The 26,804-nt window shown below is 34.2% G+C and overlaps 1 protein-coding gene across 1 annotated transcript in view; it reads right to left on the reverse strand.

The window, feature by feature from the left end:
- LOC143179130 (popeye domain-containing protein 1-like) overlaps positions 1-17,855 on the reverse strand; it is a 98,171-nt gene extending 80,316 nt beyond the window's left edge. The window contains exon 1 of the mRNA XM_076378191.1: positions 17,718-17,855. The gene's annotated coding sequence lies outside the window, so the exon portion shown is untranslated. The remainder of the gene's footprint in view (positions 1-17,717) is intronic.
- Positions 17,856-26,804: the final 8,949 nt, after the last annotated feature.

Genomic DNA, 26,804 nt, shown 5'->3' on the forward strand with positions numbered 1-26,804 from the left:
TGTAAAATCATCCCTTATAATTTCTAACAGCCAGTATTAATTAGTAATAGCGACTTTTTTTAAATTTAAAAAACAGTGCAAAAAAGATATCATAAAGTTATTTTATTACGTTATTCAATTGTTTCTTCTTCAGTGGACACAAAATACAAATATATTTTTAACAGTTACGGAAGCGGATAAAAGTTTAAAATTGGCATTCATACGTCCACTGGGTCTGCTTGCAAATTTATGAAGAGCTAAGCAAAATACTATTCCACGACGCAACCAGAAAGGAAATTAAATTAACTGCATCCTGAGCAGGTGAAACAGAACAATGATCTCCACCCGCATACAGAAACCAAAAGAGGTGTCAGATATGTCCGACACAATTATAACCTTGATTAAAACGCATACCCATAATCGGGTAATTCTACGAGTTGCTGCTTGAATCGTTATTCAATATGAAACGCGGCAAGAGCGTCACTTTAATTCATTTGATCATTTCTGGGAAACTTTGTGTCAGCCACTACACGTACATACTTCTTTCATTGAGAGAAGCATGGGAACGCGCGCAGCGACAGTCACGAGGTTCAGGCGCACGCGAAATCGATTTGTGCCTATGAACGCTATCGTGTACGAATTCCAGACACGGGTCGAAAGGTCGCGTGGAACTATTTACGTGCCGTTGTTTCACGCACGAGACACTCGACAGGCTCGACAAACTCGGTTAGGGGCAACAAGTGTTTCTCGCTCTGCGAAGTCGTGGTCTGCACGAAGATTTCACCCTTTTAACGGGAGCCTCGCCTCTGTGAACTGGTCGATCGTGCGCGCTCCTCGGGAACGATTGATGTTCCAGGAGTACACTGTACGCTTTATGTTCGCTCATAAAAAGTTTCCTCCAGCGGGTGCCCGTTCAATTGTCTGCCTGCCTTTCATCACTCCTCCCCTTTTTCTCGTTCATCGTTGCATGCGACTCTCCCCTCGTATTAAACGATATTCAACAAGTCTTTGGTGTGTGCGTAGGTGATCGCGAAATAGCTTTCACATCGCTGTTAAAGGGTCTCCCTGATCCGTATTGGTGTAACCGCGAAGCTCGGTTCGTAACACGATACTAGATCTGTTATTTTTCAGTATACAGTGTTTCGTACTCTTCCTTTTTGACGTGTTTTATTTGATTAACAGAAATTAGTCAGGTTATTTCGAAAAAATTGAACATCGGGTTTGCTTTAGCATATTTCAAGAATTAAATTCGATGTGTACGTTTATCGTTATGCGTTAACACTCCCAAACGAGCAGTATATTATTCCGACCATTATTTTCTTGCATGTAATAACAGTAGGTATTTGGATATTGTGGAAATTAAAGTGTCTGAGTTATTGTAACACACAGAAATATTGGGCAATATTGGGCAATAAAAAGGGACAATATTGTCCCCTTTTCAGGAAAAATCAATGTGCAACTTTTATTTGGACATATTAGAGATAAGGAATACTATTCAATTGGTAACAAAATCGCACAGATTTTTATACATGGATTGAAAGTTTGTGCCACAAAGGTGACGAAAACAAATTAAAAATGCAATTGAAGGTTGGCTTAACTTTGAGCGATCAAACAACACTCAGTGAGGGGATGCCTGGAAAAGTGACTGATTAAAAAATAAGAAAATTTTGTGTCTGGGATTTAACTGACAACGAATTTAGCTATGAATCAATATACTGTAATTGTAAACATATACAGAAAATTAAGTTGTTCGAAACCAGTCGTGCACACACATTTTGACATTATCCTTAAAGTGTCCCTATAAATAATTGTGTTAACAGTTTGGGCTTTTACACAAAATAGATGCTTTGAGAAAGCAACAAAGATTAATAAATTTAAAATTGGTAACTTGATAAACCTACCTAAAGATAAATGAAATCAAACTGTGATGGATTGCTTGGGAATTAAAATGACAAATATACCTTCTTAGGGTATTATAGTTACTTCATCGACAATATTACATGGTTATACTGTCAGATGCATTTGATGTCATTACGATAATACATATTTATGGCTAATAATTCGGAAGCAAGCATGGTACGTGATAAAGGAAACAAGCATGGAGCCGAACTGAAGATAAATTGAGCACCCTTCAATATTCAATAAATTCTCAATATTCCTTCTGCGTGGCAGAGAAATTGGGATATTCGGTTGTAGGAACAGATGAAACTTTTACACGCGACGTTCACCTGCAAGGAAAATTTGTTGCAGCGACACGGACTTTCTCTTACGTAACACTTTTCGTGAAATAACGAGATGTTTCTCGAGTCCGTGCGAAGAAAACACAAAGGAAGGATCTTCAAGAGGGACGTAATATAAATTGCGACAGATCCGTAACGGAGAAGGAAACCTTTCTGACATTTTCGAAAACTGTAAGACACGAGCAAGATTGTTACTTGGAAGTTACGATTGGCGTGAAACTTTCTTCCTTTACCAACCGAATATAGTGTTTGAAGGTACGACTGTCCATGGTGTAGGTAGAAAGATGAGCAGTCTTTTCAAGTTCGTAGTTCTTTTTTAAAAATTTATTGCCATATTAAAGACTAGGATACTAACGACTCTGAAGAACTTGTTTTAGAGTTTGTCAAATAGTTTGGTGTCTTTTAAGAAAGGAGCAAGGTAATATAGGTAGGTATATACAGGGTGATTCGTAAATGCATAGTAATATTTCAGGGGGAGAATCTATATATTAAAATAAATTGAAAATGTGTATTATGTACCTTAATTTTTGAGTTTTTAATGATTAAAAAATGTTCGAAATACACCTTGTATGTATCCACCGTGTATCTGAATTAACTAATTTAATCACGAAGTCAAGTCAACAACAGTTTCTGTCAATGTGTGGAGAGGAATTGTGGAAGACAATCTTTTGGAACTATACATTTATCCGAACGAATTATTTGAATTTGCAAAAATTGTTGTATACTTATATCATTGCATAAAATGTCTTCCATGTTATATAAAATGCTTTATTAAATTTTAAAACGATTTGAAATATTTGTTTCTATTAATTATTCACGAGAAAAGAGAATTTGTAAAACTTTATATTGTTTAACTTTTCATGCCTCTTATCAGTGCCTTCTGTCAGATTATTCCTCCGCAATGAAACTAGGTGGATATAATGCTAGGCTAAATACGTTAACACGTGGTAAAATTGCGCAACGTGTTTAATTAATTAAATTGTCACAGTTGACGGTATACACTGGCGACATAATTCATTTACTTCCTTATTGAAGTTTCTCTATTGATGAAACATCAGCGAAAAGAGACATAACTGTCTGATCGTGAGGCATACCACATATAGAGTAAAATACTTTCCTCTATTTTAAATTACTTCATTTTTACGCCATAAGCATGAAATCAGTTATTTAAAATTAACTGAAGCTGTTTACTACTATTATTAACATAGAATTGCATTGAACATACGATGCATATTATAATACATTATTTAAAAATATTTAAAATTCTGTGGTAGAAGTTATAAAATATATAGGATTCTAAAGAATTAAACATGCAAACATGATCACATTCGATATAAGAAGATGATATGAACTTTATAAAATTTTAGTGCACTTATAATAAAAAACTAAATGTCCCTTTTCCTTTGTGAAAAAGAAACAATGTTCATTGTACTCTTTCCATTGCGACAGCGAATTTATAACAAAAATTGGTACAACAAGGAAGTACAAATCTAGGATTTGTAATAAGTCGCATAGAAATTCTTGGAAATTGCAATCACATGTTTTTCTTATTTGTGCACACTTAAGGAGCTCAATGCGATTTACTGAAGCTGGTATTTATAACTCAATCCTGAATGTTGACTTTTCGCCCTTTGATTAACACCCTTCACTAGTTCTCGAAAGGATTTTCTTCGCGAACATTGTTCCAGAATCGCGTCCTATTTATGGAATCAGGCTAATAACGCTTATGTTCCTTCCAAATCACTTAATCTCGTTTAGCGACGTCATGTTTCCCTGTACTGAATTTTGAATACTTTCCTAAAATTTCGGGAAACCAAAAAGATCCCAAAGTCAGACATTTAAAATTCAGACACAAAAACTCAAGAACAGAAGGCTTTCAATCTAAACCCTAGTATTCACAATTTGATGGTACAACCAGCAATTAATTCGTGAGACCTGAAAGTTACAGTTCAGAGGTTAAAACCTTAAATTGCGGATTGACAAGTGAAACATTTAAAAAAATGTAGCCGATTTGCCAGAGCACTACGGCAGAAATAAAGCTAGAAAATGTTTCCGCTGTAGCACCTGTTCCACTCTTTTTTCAGCCATCAAACACTGCACAGTGCAAATCCAAATATAAACGTTAAATTAAGAAATGGTAAAATCGTTACAGGCTCATCTGCACACTTCGAAAAGTCATATTGGTCCTGCATACACAGTTACTCTCGCGCGTGTCTGTGCGTGTGCCCTCGCATCTGCTGTGGTATGCGGATGGCGCGAGCGCCGTACGAACAGGGCTATCGACCCTTTCTACTTCCAGCCAGAAGCCACGCGGTCTACTTCGCTTTGGCTTCCTGCGCTACGCTGAATTTGCCATGAATATATCGAACCAGTTCAGGATCATCGTACTACATTGCAGGGCCATTCTAAGGATACTTCTTCCCTCCTGCAGCAAATGAATGTATCATTGAATTCAAAGGTCAGACATAGTGAATCCAGTTATTGAGTTGCTTCCTACAGTAACGGTGAGTCGTAAATATAGTTCACTCGACTCTTATTAACCCTCGCTCGTTTTCCTTAGACTTAACTTAGGATACCTATCCATCTGAGAGTACAACTACTGTGAATTGCTTTCGAGACTTTTTGTCAGTGAATAGTACGATATTGAGAGTTGTAGCAGGGAGTTGTACGAAAAGTCTTGGAGATCGACTAGAAAGATGAAAATTGTAGATGAACACTTTTAAACTGTTCTTTCAGTTAACAGTTATCAGCTGTATCTATGCAGTTCGTATAGCTGAGGATACATGCCTTCTTTTTTTATTAAATACATTGCAATTACAACAAACTTCTACTGGTCCATTCCATTCAACTTTTGTCAAGAGTTTAAGAAAGTTCGAGTAGATATTTCCAAGAATTGGAATTCAGAAAGTTGAACCGGAAGCATTGGAATGGACACGTATCATTAAAAATAGGATTTGTGTTTGCTTTTTCACAATTTTTGCGTATTCTCTTCTGTATCTTTCTGTAATATATTTTTGAAACTTTTTTCAACTAGACAGTTGCTAGGATATTCATAGTGAAACATAGTAGCAGAATATTGCAAAAGTTCGACGCATTATTAAATACAGAGGATTTTTATGAGGATTTTCCGCTTGGAAATGTTTGACACTTAAATAGAATTTTGCTTCTTTTACATTGTTATTAACTCTTTTCATATATTTATTAGTTGTCTGATACTTTCTTTTAATTTAAATCATATTTTCTTCAAAGTACATAATTTTCCAATACGTAAAAAATATTAACTCAAATATTTGCTCCTAACATAATTAAAAAAGATTTCACGATTTTGTTCATAGAATATGATAGTAATATACAACAACACACAGTTTAGGTATATTAATAATAACGATGAACCTAATCAGAATTATTTACACTAATCTCAGTTTTGCTTAGGGTCTTAAATTTTCATTATCGTAATTCCATAAATAACTACAGAATATTCAAAGTAACTAAATAGCTATTGAATATATAAATTAGTCAAATAATTTTAATGCAAATTTCATTAATTTCTAGTGAATTTACCTCATTGCGGTGATGATAAATTGAAATTTCATTAACACTAGAACTATTGACAGTAAATGTATGCATTTGTTTCATACTGATAGGAGCATAAATGATGCATAATTAGAGAAAATAGAATTCATGCAGAAATATATAGACTTTTCTTCAATTTTATTCAGTATTAGGTGAGAACAAACTTAAAGTTTTCTTAGAATAAATCGTAAATTAAAAATAGCTGTACGGGTCATTTTGACTTGTCTGGTAGGTTTAGTGTTAAAGTAGTTTACTTTTAGAAAAAAAAACTTCGTCGTTGACTAGCAGTTATCAGCTACTCTTCGTTAGCACAGACGTGGCGGTAATTTTTTAAAGTTTTGGATTACCTACTGTGTTGTGTGTTCAACGTTCAAGTTACAAACTGCACGAGACGCCTACATTGTAAAAGTAATTTTTTTACGGTTAACTTTCGTAAAACATCCACTTTAATTAAAAGAATGTGATAATGGATAATAAATGTTTGAATGGTACGTCACGCAGCCGAAGGAAGCTTTTAATATTCAGAGAAAAAGTACCTTTACTTTGCAAGATTCGATTGTTTCAATATTAATTAAAAATCTAATGTCAAAGTACTATTACTTCGGTTATGACAAACATTAAATGCAAGTTGAATATAAAATACTTTTATTAGTCTTTAAGTTTGAGGTGTATAAAAATTGGTTAAGATAATAGCATTACTTTTATAACAAGAATCAATGTGATCTTATTTATTTAATACACATACGATGACATTGATTTTTTCTGTTTTTTTAAATAAAAAGAAACGTAATAAAACCTTTTATTATGTTTTTAGTTTAGTTGAAGAAGCTGTGCTGCTTTTTGTTTAAGACAAGTAATTATAGTTCGACTGAAATATTCACGTATTTCATAAAGATTCATATAATAGAAATTTACTTTAAATATTTAAACAATAGAATTTTGTAATGAGACTAAAAATTTGAAGATTTTATGGATCCTTGAACATTATGATTAATTGTAAGTTTAAAATAATTGAATTTATATTATCAACGATGACCAGGTATCTTGTTTTACATAATTTATTTACATAGTTTTACAATTAAGAAAAGTTAATAAAATATGAACATGTACAAATTACTTAAAAATTACACTATTGAATTTATAACATTCAGTAACATTTGTACTATTCTGCATATTAAACAGTTCTAAAGTCAAGTATTAAAAAAATTTACAAAGATTCAAGTAAAACATCTTAATGATCAGACAGTATCTGAATATCCAAGCATTTTATTAGTTTGAAAATATTAACTAAGAATTTAAATTATTAAAGTCTTGAAATATTCAAAGATAGAACAATTAAGAATCTATATTTGACAAAAATAAAATAACAGTCAATATACCTTCAACTGAGAAAAATGGTGTTTTAGATGCAGTGTCGTAACTGTCCATACAAAATTCGTTTACAGTCATGAGAGAAAGAAGTAATTTTATCTTAGAGAATATAATATTGCACATGATACGTGAATATTTACTTTTACATACCCACTTGTGGATTCAACGCTGATCGCGTGAGCCATTCACGCAGAATACTGTATCGCGAACTGTCGTAATTGCTTAGATCATAAACTGATTTTGATCGTCAATGATAATCTACTTGACTGCATTTAAACGTATTTGCACTTGTGGCATAACATTATTTCTGTTGATCAAAGAGTGACAATATTTGTCATGTTCGGAAACACTGTAATAGACATCTTATTTGGACACAGTCCCGAATTTCAAACTGTGCAAATGATTCGTTACATGAATTAATCGATTAACTAATGTGTAAATTGGCGGTAGTGACTTGTGTCATATATGTACATAATTAGAAAGCATAAGGAAACGTATTTTACAAATTTACTGTACTATTTTAGTGTTGAGCTTTTTCTCGATATAAAACTTCTTGAATTCTTCTGAATACTTTTCCAATTTTTTTATAGCGATATGTCTTTGCGTTTTTGAAAAGGGGTTGCTTTGTTATTACTATTAGTCAAACAGGAGTACAGAAACATTTTGTATAGAGAAAAAGTTCAACTTGTGTGGAAAGAAAAAAAATATTCATATTTTATACAAAGAGAAGCCTTTTCCTTCGTTATCATACGAAATTGCAATGAAAAATCTTTGAATTCTGCAGCTTTTCACCCTTTCCGGTCCTTTTGTTAATGAACCTCTGGCAGCATCCTTCAGCGATTAAATTAAGCAAAAAGTCGCAGGGAAAGCACTCCTGTCGACGAAGTTTTAATCACTAATTATCTTTTGATGACCACCTAAAGTTAAGGGTGATCTCAAATTCCATTTCAATGTAATTTGTTATGACCATCCTTTTCAACATCTAGTTAAAGCGAATAAGAAAATTGTTCTGGAAGTCAATGTTCCATTTTTGTTAAATTCTATGGCGTGGTGTATATTATAAGCCTACATTGCAAATATAATAGTTCTACAAAAATTTCGTAACTGTTGAAAATCAGAAAAAGGTAAAGGTAAAAAATAAACACAATTTTCACAAAGGATTAAAAAAGGCAATTATACCTACAGAAAAGATAGCTTTACGCTAGAGATCGTTAGATCTAAAACTCCAACTTTCCTGATACATCTATGAATTGTGCGTTTGCATTTCGAAAATTGGATCTGTAATGACAAGGCTGAAAGAACGAGAGGAATTTATCAAACCACAGCAACCAATCTGAACATATTTGCAGAAATATGTCAAAGCATGACGACCCACCTGTTCCTAACGTTGAAGGAAATCATGTGTGAATGAAATGAACGCTTGGATTAATGCAGCCAATGTCATAGACAAAGTGGTCGTTAGGATAATTAAGGACTTTTACTATATAGGATGTCCCAAATATAGTTGAAGTAGCGGAGTGGTAGTAGGGAGTGATAGAATGGTGGTAGAGAAGATTAAATTAAATAAAAAATCTTTTATAGTAAAATGTTAATTTAATTGTAGAACAGTACCATGAAAAATATAGTACTCTTAAATTCTTTAATATTTATATACTTGTCTCAGTTTAAGAAAAAAACATAATTTCTGAGTAATGAATACATTAGATTGGACCTTTTTTAAACACTATGCACAAGTAGAAAACATATCGTACATGTACTTCATAAGTGATACATCTCAAAAAACGTGATTTTTGAGCTGCAGCTATAAATCAGTTTGGTAAATGCACTTCTATTCATTATAAAAAGTTTACTAGTTGAACATCTGGAATTTAGAATGCATTTAAAAAACTAAATATAAATTAGAGATTACTTAAATAATATCAAGAAAATCATTTAATGCAAGTAACACATAATTATTTTAGAAACTGATCATTTAAGTAAGATAACCTTTATCAAATAAAATTACTCTTTACGTCAATGTCATGTATTTAGTAAATAACTTACTCCTAAACTCATAAATAATTTTTTGCTATCCCTGAAAAACGTACTTCTGTAAGTTGTGTCACATTTGAAATACATGTGCGATATATAAAGTCCAGTATTTTCTAATTTTTTAAATAGAACAAAATTCTGTTCATAAACTACAATTAAATTAAAAAGTATTTACGATTAAATATTAGTTTAATTTATTTTGTAACATGTTTTATTCTATGCACTTGAAATTTGAGTTAAAAGGATTCGTTATAAAAGTACGTTTCTAGTTAGTGCTTCGACCAAGGAGTAGTTATTGAAAAATAACTGTGCGGAGTTGCGATAATAATTGTCGACCACAGAAGTGAAGTGGCCAACCACCAAGTGTAGGCGTCACACCTAACAAACGGGTTTTGAGAAAAACGTTCGATTGATTATCACGGACGCGTGAAACACGTAAAAGCGGAGTTCTACTTTCAGGATGTCGAGCGAAGCGACAGCGCAAAAGTAAAACGACGACGAAAACGACTTTTCTCCATTTAAAAGGTACAGATATACGTTGACAGTTTCGTGACGTGCCCTTTTTGTGGGAGTTTTCAAAATCGACCTCAGAATAAAATATCATTATCTAAAATTTTATTCAGTTTTCATTTTAATGAACCACTTAACATTCGCAGTGACCTGCTTGCCTTTTGCTATATAAAATGACGTAGTGAACAAAATTACATAGTTACAAAAAAATACTGTTTAATTTTCCACTATCAAATGCATGTAACATGAACTATGTCATGGTTCTGTTTCGGAGAACTTTTCTAAATAATTTTTCTGTAACTAAAACGTGCACGAGAATTATTTGACCCTTATCAGTAGTCAATGTACCAAGGTAGGGTCATTCAGAATTTAAATATAGAGTTTTAGTCATTGAAATTCAGAAAATTGAAATAAATCTATTATGTGAAAATACTTTGAAAATTGATAATTTAAAAATTTGAATATTTCAGAACTTGAAAGTTTCAAAATTTAGAGTTTGAAAATATAGAAACTGAAGATTTATATTAGAAATATTTAAAAATTTGAATTGAATTTTGAATTTTAAATTGAAAATTTGTCATTTGAATATTAGAAAGTTTGAGGATTCAAAATTCGAAAATTTGTATAGAATTATGTTGAAGAGATAGTACTGGAGGTGCTGAATGACCTCACCTTGGTATTCGAGGGTTTAGGAACTGAAGGCGTACAAAAGCTTTTAAGCATACATGTTTTTCTAATGGCTCACATATCAAAGAGAAGATTTTAAGGAAAGTAATTATCTCAAAATAATGTAATTTTGAGAGAAGCGGAGGTGTTCAGAAGCTTAAGCGACATGTTACAAGCTCATGTTGATTTTCAAGAGAGGTGTAATGTTGCTATATTTACACGTGACAAGACCTTAGGGCTCCATTACTTAATTTCACTTTGCTATGGTCAACGTGTGCAATACAATGGAAATTTTCGTTGGAAAGAGCTACAGCACAGAACATCAGTCAGGCGTTTGAAGCTAGGATGCACGGTTAAGTGGATAGACAGGAGCAAGAACTTCTGTTGGGATTAAATAAGGGTTGGTCTACGCTTGTAACAGAATACGAACTCCATTTTCAGTTGTAACACCATAAGTCACATTTTTCCGTTTGCAGTTTCAGTGAGAGTATTTAAAATGCACCAAGTTTAACATTTAGCATACTAAGGTGGGATCACTCAGAGACTCTAATACTATTTTTCCAACGCGAACGACTTAAAATTTTCAAATTCTTGAACTTTTAAGTCCCCAGATTTTTTAACATGTAATATAAAACATACAAATTTTCAAATATTTTAAATAAATTCCATACAACTTTTGCATGTATTATTAACCAATATGATCTGATGAAATAGATGCAATCGTTGATGAAACTATGAAAATGATATCCTTCAGACGTTTATCTTTTACGAAATATTCAAATATTTTGAAAGTAAAATTCGGTAAATGTTATCGAAAAACTTTATGCAACATATGATATTGAGTTTGCATACATTTCGAATTAGTGTTACATTTGAGACATTCAGCGATAATAATTTATGATAATAACTAAGTGTTTACATTTGGACTGTCAAAACCATGGTCGATTTATTCAGTTCATGCTTCTTCGTGTCAAGGAAAATGTAAATCCTGAAGATATAGCTCTGGAAAAATAATGTCTCTTGTCACAGAGGAAAACAATTAACACAGCTGACAAATTGAACGATTGTCGTTCCCGATAGAGGATACGAGTCGCTAATCACGTTTTGTCGGGCAGAATGTGCTGGCTGGAACGTGCAATTCTACTTGAAACAGACTGTTTAGAAATGGCATTACATTCCGTGAACAATAACGAAAACAACTACAGGCTGAGTGTCGCTTATATGCAAATGTCACACGCAGTAATTATTCAGCGGTTATTGTATTGCGCAACACGTGTACATGTGAGTCTCTAGTAATACCCTTAGATCGCTAATAATACTGTTATATAACTGAAAATGTGTTGCTGCACTTATATAAACTGTAACTTAGGGTAGAAGCATAGAAATGTATGATTAATGTTAAGCAAACTGTTGGGTACATGAAAGAAACCATTTCTATGTATTCCTGCGTGAGTAATCATTTTCTCTTGAGAAAGAAGAATTTTTTATTAATTATTTACATCAATAAATTATATCAATAATCCTTTCTAATTGATTTATTTATTGAGCTAAAGCATCTTCACTTTATCTGAGTTGCATATTTAAATATGCTTAAAGATGATGTACATTATTTTATATCGAATATTGCTTGCAAGTAACATGCAGTCATATGTGCTATATATCTTTTAACACTCTAGCTTTCTACGAACACTACTACAAAATTTTTATACGACAACTTAACAAGTCACCCCCGCTTAATCAGCTAAGGCTAAGTCTGGCACATGAATTAATTAGTACGTTGTTCACAGAAACTATAAAAACATCAACGTGACATACCTACTGTGCCACGTGCTCCTGATTGTACCCTCAGCTCAATCGATTCAGTCTACACTATTATTAATACATGCGTTTGAAAACATTTAGGGTCGAATTTATATGAGATCCTCAGACTGGTGCCACAGTGACTGTCTAGTTGATTTCATTGGTAATTCGTAGACTCTGGATATTTGTACGAATTCTTATTTTCGTTAACTGTTTAATCTAAATTTTTAATTGAATTAAAACTAAGGGAAATAAAATTTAATTTGAAACTTGTCTCACTTTCTAAATATTATAATGTGTACTTACATTATACTGAAATGAAAGAAATTTTCCACGCTATCTGCAGTTTAGTCATTGATTATCATATAGAACGTGGACCAAAATTGGTGGTACAAATGATGTCAGGGAGATAATACAGCTAAAAATAAGACGAAAATCAAGAATAACAAAATTTCGATGGAGGCTTCGTTGAGAAAAGTAGATTTGAAAATCAATTTAGACGTCTAAAATTCAGGTAAAATGTGTCTGACTTAGTTATTATTTTACTGTTAGCTGTATTTGTGTCTAAATTGGAATATGTACACTCCACCAACTACTGTCCATTAGTCAAACCAGACACGGCGAAATCAGTAGAATAAGTCCCAAGTTAGGCACATTTTATCCAAATTTTAGATATTTCTGCAACAATTAACTCTGAAATGAAGTCCCAAATGTAACTTCGTTATTTTGACACCTATTATCGAACACCTTAGATAGGCTATTATACTTCTATATTCTTGTTATAACTTTTTAGTCAAGTAACTTTATGTTACTGACATTTTAGTCTTGTTTTACTTATAAAACACACTGATGCAATTTGAATGAAAAAATATGAGATACTCTGCATAATTTCTATAAAACAAGAGATATAGAGTTAATTATGCGTTAGTGAATGAGCATGGATGTTCCAATATTGCGTGTTCAATGGTACCCAGTCAGCAAATAACGTAAATGGCGAAACATATATACTGTACGTGTATTATCTTTTGGAGCATGTATCTCTGTAATCGTTCCTTCTATTAATTATAAAACGATGTCATAGGCTAATGTTGTAGTTAGTAAGGCAATGTTCACTCAGCGTCACATCGAACAAATTTTTCTCAAATGTGGAATTTGTCGAATGCCTAAGGCTAAGTACATAGTAGCAACTTCAAGTTGACTAACTATTTATTTAGCGGTTTCTGCAAAATCCATTGTTCTACGTAAGAGCACGCATTTAGCGACGTAACTTCTGAGAATGAGCTATTTTCCGTTGCGCCCTGGAAACTCTCGACAACGAAATTGTCGCTTGCCTTGCAGTGCAAACGAACGTGCACGCACTGGAAATGGAGAATTATTAAATAGCTGCTACTATGCTAAAAGAACTTCCTGTTGTGAATCCCTCCTACGTGGATTAGCAAATTATGACAACATGGAAAAGAAAAATTACAGCAACCTAAAATTACTGAAGCGTGTCTAGACTAATTGTAAGTTAGAGCAGCTGAACTGTTGCCCGCCTTGGAGCTGTTAGTGAGTGTTTAGTTTAGGAATTTCAACTCGTTTGAAACAATTCAGTATACAGCTATCTAGTAAGTTTATAAGCAAACTCAAAATTTTCTGACAGTGAGGTTAGAGCAAAGGAAATAACTCATTCCTGTCTTACTAAAAATATGAGCACAGGTGCGTGTCAGCAACAGTAGCTTGCTTTGAATAGTTCTAACAATAACATATTTTTATAGCAACTTATGAAGTTATAATGAGAAAATGCTATGAAGAACTTATGCTGAGGATTAGTGATTCGGCTGAAAGTGTATAACATTAATTTATTAATTTGTTTAAATAGTTTTGTATGCTGCTGCAATAATTTGCATACCTCTGTAATACCAATGCCACGTGTTCCCTTATCCAGCTTTTCACAGAGCTCAGACGCTTCCGACTAGAATACAGGTGTTACTTCCGATAGCCGGATATCCAGGTCGTTTCGAGTCTCGAATTTAAGTAAGAAGCTTAGTTTATATCGCCGTATAGCGCGACCGTTTCATCGTTCCTTTATACACGTATGTACACTTTAGCAAGCTCACGTTCGACTTTGAATAGTCTTTATTCGACGTTACGTTATGTGAATAGTGCACGTCTCGCTTTGCAGCCAGTGGTCTTTGAACAGCGATTTCTCATCCAGCTAAATGATGTTCAGTCGCGAAGAAAAAATCAAGAGAATCGGATTTCCTGAGAAAGTTTCAGGTACAAATGTACGTAGAGCTAACGTTGAAGGAAGTAAATCCATTTCAGGTAGGTCTTAGTGATCGCATTACAACCATATTTCTGAGGAAACGTCTTGAATTTTCTCTTCAATTACAAGTCAGATTATTTTTCAACTGAAGTGCGACTTTTGGTTTAAAAGACTTCAGTCTTCCTTAAAGAGCACTGATTTTTGTGGGAAGTTTTTGTGGACAGAATTTATGAATGTTCATGACTACGAAGGATATTGAAATTTAAGAATGAATCTCAGGGGTTGCATGCCCTCGTTCTGCACGGAAAAGTTTTATGCAATAGGGGTTCGCATTTTTGTTGCTTTTTGTAATTATTTGTACGCTCTGGTTCAGAATGAAAATTTAATAAAATATTTTCTTCTCTTTATAACTATTTACTACTATATTATTTATTTTTAGTAGTGGAATTCTGCGGTTGTTAGTCATAAAGTACAAACTTCTTCATACTGTATTGATTGCCTAAAGTGCAGATAACTATTTGGGGAAAAAAGTGTTTCAAATGAAAGATTTGAAGCTTTTGGTAAATACTATTTCAATAACAAAATAACATAACTCTATTGTATTGTAGTTTTTAGTCGCTAAATCTTCATATTTACGAAAGCTTCAATAAAATCCGTGTTGATAGTAAAACTGAATTGGGAGAACAATACCTATAAGATAGATAATATTTTGGTCATAAACGGAACAAGACTTTATTATCATTACCTACTTTTCTAAGAAGTATTGTGGAATCCTCTTTAAATATAACACGTTGATTGAAAGAAAATAAACCTCCCTCGTAAAAATTCTGGGATACTAAATTGCAGAAAAAGCAATATATATATATAAACAAATCGAATACTGTTATATTAAGAATAAGTCAGCGTGTTTGTGGAACGAAAGAGTTACCAAAGCAAAAAGTCTGAAATATTGTTTTCCTTTTCAATATTTTTTTCCGTAATGTAATACTACACTTATCATATTCAGCGCTAACAATAAATTTCATGAGATCGTTAAGAAAATAATATCTACCCAGGCACACAATAAACCTCACGAAACTCCAGACCAATAATAACAAACAAAAGGCTACAGATATCTCAGAGTATACGTAAAAAGGTTAAGAAACTCGAGGAACGCTTACTGCTCGGATGAGAGGCTGTTGCAAGGGTGGTAAAAATAAAGCCTTGCCCTTGCAGTCTATAATCTCGTTTAAAGCGAAGGTCGCTGATGAAAGCAAACATTACTTCCGCGCAAACGATGTTAACCGTGCAAACTGTGCGTTGTTTGTCCCGTAATGGCGTTGCAACGATTAACAAATATCGTTCGATTGGCCGAGCTACGGAACGCCATTCAGGTGTGTCCACTTGCCGAGGATCGACAGGTCAAACCTTCTCGTCGTGGCTAGGTCGATCGACGCTAATCAACGGAGAGGACGAAAGCGCAAAAACGATGAACAGGCGAACGACGAAGAAAAAGGAGGGAGAAGAAAGCGAAGAAGAAAGTGGAGTGCTCGCCAAGGTAATTCGTATTTCTCGTGAGACTCGACTGGCACGTCTTTTTGCACGTCGTCACGAACGTGCAACAGGTAAATGGTAATACGCTAAGATCGCATGCCGCAATTAATTTTTTAATACCAGCGTTCGTTACGTGTGACCTTAACTTTCCTAGGAGCTGGAAGAAACACGAGTTCGGGCATCGCGGAACCGATGAAAATGGCCTTTTGATACGTTACTAGAACGCGTTAAATAGATTGCGACGAGGAGAGAAATTCGTTGATAGTATAAACTGAGGGATACGGGTCAAAGGAAAGAGCGACACGTTCATTCTAAGTGTCGGAAGTGGGCTGAGTAGACGTGCCCATTTTAGGACAAATCGTCTGTCTGTTGGTTGAGAATAGTTTCTAGGGATGCTACTATGCGGGACCTTATATCAGTGCGATGGTTAGTGTAGGAACATGGGATTTTGGTATAAATTTGAGTCCTGCAAAATGTAGCTACTTCTAAAATATAGTTACTATGTATGTAATAACTATGTAACAACTATGTAATATAGTTTGATATTGGTTATTTAACACCTTGCTTTATAATAATGATTCGCACTCGTAACATAAATCAATAAATCTTCAAATATTGGAGTTAACATTGCTACCATCAAACTTAGCAAAGATGTCGACATTATATATTTTTTTAGCAGTTCTTCAATTTTTAGTAAAATAAGTCGAAAACCAAGAATGATAAAATTGTATTTGAGACTTCGTTTTTGATTTATTAATTGTTAAGAGAACGCTTGAAATATGCACGAAATATGTCTGACTGAAGACTTGCTCTACTTCTTATTCCAGTTACAGACTGGTATAGGTCAGACATAGCAATGCTAGTGGAACAAGTCTTTAGTCAGCAAGTCTCATGCGTATATTAGATAGATCTTTAACAATTAATAAACCTCAAATGCTGTTTTCTTTACGTTACTTTTTGGAAAACATAGAGAGTATATTTTTGGAAAACATATTCACTCTTGTATCAAAAATTGAAAAGTGCATAAATGCTCGATTTTTGGCAAGAGACCTTCTGTTCATTTCTAAATGTATGTTTAATAAAAAGTTATAAGAAGTTGCTTGCATACGTGAACAAACTGCAGAAAGACGATCTACTTTAAATTAAAAGCTTGATAAGAATTTATATTCCAGTAAATGAGAATGCAAATAGAACGTAAACTTAAATTATTGAAATGGAAATATTTTACTTAAATTTGTATGAGACATTCATGGATTGAAACAGTTTGGAGAAATTGTATATTTAAATGAAAATTGAGCGAGGGGTTTTTGAAAGAATATATGTACATAAAATATGAATAAAATATCAAGATTTTTATAGTTCATATATTATGTTGAAGTTTGTATACTCTATGGTAACGAAAATATAGAAGAATCATTTAAATGAAATTACCAAATAAGTTCATACTAACAAGACACAATACAAACTAATTAAAATGTTCCGAATAAGTAACAAGAGCATTAATAAAAGTATTTTTGCATGAATTTCAGTAATGCAGAATATGTTACTACGAAAACATTCTAGAAATAACTCCAATTCTTGTTCATAAAATCGACTTATTGCCACGCAAATTTTTTAGTTTTTTGTTATGTATATGTAATAAAAACGTTTTTCTTGAACTATGCCTATCTATTCTTATACTAGATAACTATCCCTTCCCCCCTGTTGAAGGTAGTATAAATCCAACAATTCACTAAAACTACGAAAATTCTGAAATGTCCCCTTACCTTATGGTGGATAAGCGATATGTTGTTTCGAATGCAGGATAATACACTTCAGTCTTGTGTGGGTATGCGTCAACGGCGTGTAGCACCACAAAGATGTTGAGCTTCCTCTTGGTTCGGCAACGCAGAAGGTTATCACTTCGTGCAACACCATTGCAGTTGACTTTCTTCACTAGCGAAATCCTCACCGAACGATTATACGGAGTCACGGCGTTTAATCGAGCCCCGTAATCGATTGTTAGCATGCGAACACTCGCGTGAATCGCGCTATTTCTCACGTCAACGCTCGAGTCACTGCATATCACGTCCCCTTTCGTAACTCGAACAGACCGCAGAGCCGTCTGAAACATAATAGGACGGATAAAGATCAGTCGGATCTAGGATCGTTTCGACTCTCGAAATATTTAAATCAGGATCGTTTCAGTGAACCGAAACGAACGGCTCGAATCCTCCTAGGAATACTTCAAATATCCCGGATAGTTGAGCTAGGTTGAAAGAAATTCGATTATTCCTAGTATCTGCATAATCGAGATTATTTAAGAGGACATGTGAGTGGATCTATTTGAACAGAAGTAACTTACTTGGATTTTATCGACAAATTTTCAATTCTCTTTCATATTCTCGATGGAAGTTAAATGTTAAGATTCATTTACTGAGAGATGTGCCAGTGAGCGTGTTAGATGTCTTGAACTGTTTCTACGTATCGAATTCCTTTCAATAAGTACTTATTGAAAATCTGATGCAGTTTATAGGATAATAAAATAAAATTGAAGACGGTCTGTCTCTTAAATATTTTCCGTATAGAACAATAATTAGTGGGAAACTAAGTATTTGCTATTCTTGTTTTGTCATACTTGGACTGGATAACTAGGTATTGTATGTAAGTACATTATTAAAAGTCAGAATAAAGTGATTTCGAATTGACCTATGGATGCAATATACAAAGTGATTAATATTATCGATGCAACCTAAAAATTTATTGTTACAGATGCTCTGACAGGATACTTTCTTTTTGGAGCATAATACTTCCTCAGATATTTTGATTCTCTTGATATGTTTAAAAATGTTTAATTTTGGACTTTATGTCTAATCATAATACTGAGTTCTCTAATACTCTACCTTTTATAATCTTAATTTTAATGACTCTTTAATAATTTGTTTCTACCTTGTGATATTAACATTAACTTATTTTCTACACTGTATGTTCACCTTTAATGAATTGTATTCATTAACATTGAATAAATTTAATCACAGCATTAGCTAATAATAGAGTTAAATAACATCAAGCCTCTGCTAAAACATCAGCAAAACGAAACTTGGCAACATTTTGACAACAAGAGAGTACACCACAGTTACCAATGTATCGAGTTATCAAGTTGTTACAAGTAGAAGCTTAGCGGTTGCAAAGCCGAAACTTGGCGTCCTAATTTGGGTACTTGTTAGTAGTGAACGATTCGTTGTTTGGCTAATACTTGCCACTATAGGGAAGTGGAGTGCGTGAACGATCCTACAGCTGTACCAAGTAGCCACTAGAAAAGCTGGGATTTCGTGGATGGCTCAGTGCCTGGCTATCACTGGTAGCCGCTACGAAGTTAGAACGTATAAAGGATCTTATAAGTGTATGTATTATCTATAATGAAACAGCTGATGGGATTATTAAAATGACCTCATAACTCTTCGTAGTTCGGTAGGTTTAAAGCGACAAAAACAAATTAACGTGCATCTTCCTTTTTACTTGCAAATTTAGAATCTCAACGAAAGAAGACATGTAAGAACCAAAATTGAAGTCATCCTTTGTAGGTCGAAGAATTTATCATATGCTGATTAAAACTTAACGGTTGCTCGTATGTTGTCATGTTGGAATAACAAATGACTACAAACGCAAAATTTAAATAAATTAAAACTATACTAACGTGTCATACATTTAGATAAAAAGTCTTTGCCATTTTCAACTCCTTGGAAGATATTCAGTTATGTTAGCACTTTCTGAGAATTAGTGGTTCGAATTTCGTTGTTACATTTAATCAAACATATATCATTGCCCTGATTACTGTCAAAATAATTGGAGTTTAATGTATGGAATAATACTTAAGTTGGAAATTAATGTTGTACAACTTGTTACACAAAACGCTAATTATAAGTTCGTGCAGGAAGCTCGTTGGCGTCAAAGATCAAAATGTTCCGTGCCACAGTAGAATTTCAGAACTCTGACAATCCATTTAAAAAATAAAACAACGTAACAAGCATGTTAAACTTTCTATTACTATAATTACTTTTCTCTCACCTTGTTTCAACTTTAAACACGAAATACACATGTAGCTATGAAACTTTTACTAAATACCACAAACTATCAGTAATTTGCATGACACATAATGTATTAAATCAAAAGATTATTCTAAAAAAGTGGTGGAAGCATGTTCCTAATAGTCGTGAGCTTTCTTTTTTCAGAGAATCTTTATGTTCTCTCACTTACCTAAGAATGACAGTTTAATCTAATCAGAAGTTACAGCTTCAAATGCGATTTAAGAAATCCGAGAGGGAATTGTTGAAAGTAGTTACCGATTTATTAATATTCAATTTCAATACTTTCTCAAAGTTCGATATAATATTTTTCCATCGCGAAATTATGTCAATTGTACATTTTTACATTTCATTTCCTTTCTCTCCTCTTTGAATTCCTGTACTATCCTACAACTCTAGTCCCACAATTCTAGAGACCGTCTGCCATGCTTCAAACTTTCAGCCGTTTCTACGGAGGCGTATCGATTCCTACGAAACGAAAAGCAACTTGCCAGATAGAATCTAAACCGACAAATTTGGAAGTCTTCTAGATATCAAAGAGCTGAGGTATCAGAGTTGATGGTTCTAAGTAATTTGAACTTTTATCAAGAGTAGGGTGGAATAATACAATCCTGAATACGAACTGCTGTAGGGGAATTCATTGTCGAACTTAGCGCATTAAGTTGGCTTGTAAGTTCTCCTGGAATGTTAGATGAATAAGTTTCTATTTCCTATACGTAAATGAACTTCAAAGTAAACTTGTTTCTACATAAATGTTAATGAATGTAAAAATTTGTTTCTTACTGTAACGGTTCAAATCTTTTCTTCGCGTTTCCGTCGATTGTGCACACTTAGTTTTTTGTATAATTGAAATTATGTGAAGAGAATTCAGATATTTTCCTTGTTAACGAAATATATCTTACTACAATTCCTTCATGGTCAAAAAGTAGTTAATATTAACGCAAATATATCATTAATACTAATTTGTTTCATGTTTGAGTTCTTTAAAACTATTATTCCCTTTTTTAAATAATTTTAGGAAAATGTGTTAAGTAATTATGTACACACTGAAATATTCAGTTTAAATTAAAAGTAATTAAAAACTACTGTATGCAGTATTTTTATGACCGTGCTAGTTCATGAAAGTCGTTAAAAACAAATTTTTGGAGTAACAGTTCTTAAGAAAGAATATGGGTTTGTGATATTCTTACAGACAGCTAACTGGATCTATTACAAGATGTAAATAATGAAAGTCACAGAAATTTAAAAAATGAAATATATAGGACCTTACATTGCAATGTAAAAACAAGACTCAAAAGCCAAGTCCATGTAGTTCGAAATTAGAAATTAAAGAAACTAGGCTACTAATAAAGTTTTAGAAAACGTTAAGTAATTTATACATAATATTGACAGAATTTTAATTTGTCTTTCTTACGTATTTCTAGAATAAGGAAAAATTTTTACGATGCACAATGATGCTTTCAAAAATAGAATAGTAACAAATTTGCAATAAATAAGTATAACTCACCACTTTTGTATGAGCAGATAAACAAGAATCACATTAGACTGAAAGGTAATGATAAACACAAAATAAAACATTTTTGTATTATAAAAATACTTTCTTCTGTAAGGCAAGAACTGTTGCTTTATTTTTCCCTCCAGCTATGAAAACATCTGATTAATTAAATATGTTCACAGTAGCTTAATACAATTAATGTTAAAGAAAATTTAAAAAGTGGGACAAGATTCTACTAATTTGTTTAAACTGAAACATTGTCAAATAGAATTTTGGCGATCAAATTCCGCGGAATGAAGAGGAAGCTTTAATGATATCACGGTCAGAATGAGGAGCGCAGTGTACCTTGATGAAAAGTCTTTGAAAGATTTGCACTGAATCACCTGCTCATTCAAGTTCGACTGCGTTTCACTATTACGAACCTCGAACACGCGCACGGAGCTTTAAAGTGCACACTTACCGATACCTACGTTTTGGAACCGTGGTATCTATAAAGATGCGACGAATGTCCGCAGTTGACAAAAGAAAATCGATCGATTATGATGCGTACTGCCGACAATTTTGAAACGTAGGACCAAAAATATCCTTTTCTACACATTATGTCAGCCAACTTTTAGCTCGAAAGTTAGGAATGGTATTAAGAACAAAAACTTCACCACTGAATTAAGAACATTACTTCAGAGCGAGAAAAGTTCCTGCAAACGTTTTACGTGGAAAAAACTTCATACCACTGGCAACATTACAACTCATTTTGCTCACCATAACGTTGCTATGTTGCTAGAATTTTTCCATCACAGGGCAGAAACATCACTATAAAATTTTAAAAATCACTTGCTTAACAATTCCCTTAAAAAACGAATCAAAAATTCACAGTTATAGTCAGTAGCTATTCTTGCTCACATATATTCAGAGTAGCCTACTGTTTCAGAATGAAAACACCATACGATTCTCACCCGTCTACATCAACTTTAAAACGTCCCTAAATTTGAAATCACACAGATACCTTCCTCCATCTCAATTAATGAGACACTCACCAGAGGAACAAACAAAAATAAAAATCCAATAAAAAAAAATGATAGAAATATTACACACATAGAACGTATCCTGCCCTCGGTCGCGTAGAATCCCGAAAAAACGTGACGAAATTGTTAGGCTTCGTTACGAGCGTTGTTTTCAGAGTCTCCATTCGACCGAGTAACATGTGTCCCAATCAGGCTCTCAGAACGATCCCAGCACCGTGTCACGGATTAAAGGGAAGGAGCAACTGACAGTGCATAAGCGAGAAGCAAAACGAAATGACAGATATGAAGCAAGCAGCAACGCACATGGGCAAAGAATTGATAGGGAAACGTGAACGTACTCGTTTTTCACGCTCGTTACCACTTGTTAGGTGGCGGTTGGATGCGTCACGCATCAATCACGTTTGACCGTCGCTCGAGGGCTCGATTCGACCTCTTGCACGCGCATACACGTTCGACGGAGTGGCGAGCAGCGAACACTGGGTCGGAGCAGCACGGTTTCGCGCGGCGGCGACGACGGCGGCGACAACGACGACGACGAGGACGAGGACGAGGACGAGGACAACGACAACGCAGCAGGACGAGAATCATGACTCGTCTGTTTCGTCCATACTGTCTTGCCCTTGGACGTCTGGGATCCTGTCAGCGCGGAGACCTGGACGGCTGTTCATCAGGCCACGGGGCTGCTGACGTGAGCGACGGAGAGGGCTGCGGTAGCGACGACGACAGCGGCACCAGGAACACTGCTCTCCAGGCGTGCGTCGAACGTGAAGCACTGTTTACATGCGAGGAGGGGCGCCATGGTCACTGCCGCCTTTGGTCCTCGTCACCGATCACCATCGTGATTCTGGCTCCGTCGTCCTTTGTTCTGGCAGCGACAATGCATGCCGCGTCCTCGGCTTGCCAATTCTCCATGTCATCGCGACTGATCGCCCACGATCGCCCAGTTCATTCATCTTCGCGACATTGCTCTTCCGTCGATCTGCTCCTCCGCTTCACGCATACACCCATCCCCCGCTGCTACCGTGCGTCCTGTCCTTTCTGTCTCTCCTCTGACTGTGCCCACGCTGTCCTCCTCACTCTTGCTCGCGCGCAACGTTATCAATGCGACCCTTGCTTTCCCTCTCTTCCCCCCTCCTCCCGGTTCTACTACCTTCTCTGTCACCCTCGCGCTCTCACGCGGTGAAGCGACGCGAATGTTGCTCTCCCGAGTCGTGCTACGCGTACCAAAGCTCTCGTTAGACTAAACTCCGATAGAACTAGCGCCACGCCCTCCGCGTAGGTGGCAGCACCTGTCACTAACAAACTTCCACGATATTCGTTTCCACCCCTCTCGGCATCAGCTTCTGTTTCTCTGATGGTCTCCCTCCCGATGGCCCCTTCACCCCTACGAGTTTACCCTTGCCTTCTTGTAACCTGTCCTCTTTGCCCTTCCCCCCTGAGCCTTCTTTCGTATTTACCTGTGAATCTCGAGCTACCATTTTTTGCTGTCCCCTTCTTAGCCTCTTTTCGACCTTCTTGCTCTTGACGGAGGTCTCTTCCTGCGTTATCATTCTTCGCCAGTTTGTTGCTGTGGCTGCGAGGCAAAACAGACTTTCGAGTTATTGATGGTTCAAGTTTTAGGCCTCGAGTCTGTTTATGGTCTTTGAGTCTTTATTGTATAGTTTTTAAGTTGGTTTTAGGAGCGGTCGGTTCAACGACCGATTGACAGTCATTGACCACATTTCAAACATTAAAATAACAGGTTCAATATAGTAATTATGTCTAAGAAATAAAAACGTTTTTACTGTAAAAAAGTATTTTTTATAAATTATTTTTTAGATGTAATTTCTGTATTGAATTTATCATTTCTATGTTTGAGATTTAGTCGGTGGCTGTCGATCAGTGGCGATAGTTAATCGTGACATCTCCCCTTTGGAAATGTGATTTATATTATTTTGTTGTTTTTAACTGTACTCTGTTTTTTGGATTATTGTTGTGGTAAATTTTATTATACCTTCTAGGTGTTCTTGATTTGGTACACTTATACGACTCTTCTTCAGTTTACTGTAGAGTATCTATTTTATGTGATGATTGTAAAGGAACATTATATGAAATTTATTAGTATAACTTGTAGTTGTGCTGCGTATTTTACGTCATTCCCCTCTTTATTGTCTTTACTTATACATATATCTCTATCCTCTTCACGTTCCATATTTTCATCCCTGCGATTTATGTTCCTTTTGATGTGCTTACTATGTTCGTGACTATCTTCACAATAAATTTATGCTCCCATATCTTCTTACCCATATGTTTCCTTTTTACTGTACGATTTTATTGCGTTTATTGAAGTTCTTCAAGCATTGTATTTTAGCGGTGATTAAGGTTATATTTTAGCGAAATGTTTGAATAATTGTTAGTTGTTGACCTAAAATGGACTGAAGATACTATGTGCTGTTTCAGAGGCTACCTGTAAGTGGGTATCATGTGCTTTAACCCATTCGAGACGGCGATTTTTTTCGAACACGGTCCCCAGGAGCAAAATTTAGTAAAATTTGAATTGCATTACTGTAATTCAAAAAAAGTCTTATCTCGACGACTACTTTACTCAGAATAACAGATAATTGCTCATTATTATTATTGCACTCACAGTGTGCAAACCGATCTTATAGCCTCGGAAATCAATTGCACAAACGGTGTTTCAATCGGTCTCGAATGGGTTAAGCTGATTTCGTGACCAAACACACAAATCGGCATTTCAATTTCACGAGTGCTTAATTTTCAGTGGTAAAATGTATCTAGTATTAAGAAAACTTCTGGAACCTTGTTGTCTCATGAATTTTAAAAGCAAGATGTGCAGAGTGTACATATATAGTGAACTTACAATGTTCGGGAGATCTATACGTCTTGTTTTATATTTATCTTTTATTAAATCAGATATTTTGTTTTACCAATAATGATAGTGAGGTGAAAATTGTGATAGCTACTTTTGAAATTCATTATATAAAAAATTCATGTAATACATTTACTATGTTCAATACATATAATCTCATTCAAATTTTTATTAATAAAAATTTCATGTTATAAATATTTATAGTGTTGGAAAATTGTAATATTAATCGCAATATTAATATTTCTATATTTTTTTCTAAATAGTATCTACTACTACTATTATTTACAGTAATATAAGTATTAATAGTGTCTATTTACTAAGTGTATGGTCGCTACTATAAATTTTTCATGTAAATCTCTTTATTTGAGTCTTAAATATTATAACTCTTTCTTTTCTAAATTATTTAACGACTGCAAGGAAATATATCCATTTTAAGCACTTTGTATGTTAAATATGTGATTTATCAAAAAATCTAATATTTTGAAAACATTCAAGTTCTCATTCCATTCGTTGTCATCTCTTAGCAGTGATAAATAACTGTTTACTTTTTTTACTTTTGTTGAATCTTTATTTACTTAAATCTTCATTTTTGTCAGAATTCTACGAACACTCATTGTGTCGTCTATCGCTGCGTATCGTGACACCTATAGTACCATTATATTTCAATGCGCCAGGTTCATTGCTCAAGTTCATTGAACATCGTCACGCAAAGTTTTGAGCGCTAGACAATCGTGAAATAGGTAAAGATATATTACTTTTGCTATCAGTTTTATTGCCTAATTCCATGAAATCAGCCGATCTCCGTCGGGAATTCATGATAACACGACGCACGAACCATTTTCATTAATCCAGTCTCTCTTATCGGACAATAGGGTATATTTTACATAATCACAAAAACACTTGGCGTTTATTCGTCTTTTTACAAAATCCTTGTTTAATATCAATTGATGGTGTAATACAGAATGCTTCAAAAAATATCCTGCAGACCATATCTCCATGTGTCTATTTCTTTTTATTTCATTATTACTAAAATCACAATGAAATTAATCCAAATTTAATGAAATTTGGATTTGTTAAAAAGATATATTATATCATCAGTTCAGTTTCTTTAAAAGTTACTTGTACGTATATTAGTGTTAACATTTTCTAGGATAATTATTGTGGAAATTAAAATTATATCCTGTAAAGTTTGTGCAGATTTTGTTTAATATTTAGAAAATCATTTAATTATTACGTACACAATCTTCTTTTGAAGATTTCACGTCTAATAAGAAATTGAAAGCAGTAAGGAATCACGAATGTTCTCTGTCGGTAACATCAAAGATGCGGTAATTATTCTATTTTAGTGAACCCGGTGATAATTACACTTGCAGATGAACCAGCCGGAGTATTTCGCCATCAGA

Source organism: Calliopsis andreniformis, chromosome 1, assembly GCF_051401765.1.
Source record: "Calliopsis andreniformis isolate RMS-2024a chromosome 1, iyCalAndr_principal, whole genome shotgun sequence".
In the NCBI taxonomy this organism is placed as follows: domain Eukaryota; kingdom Metazoa; phylum Arthropoda; class Insecta; order Hymenoptera; family Andrenidae; genus Calliopsis; species Calliopsis andreniformis.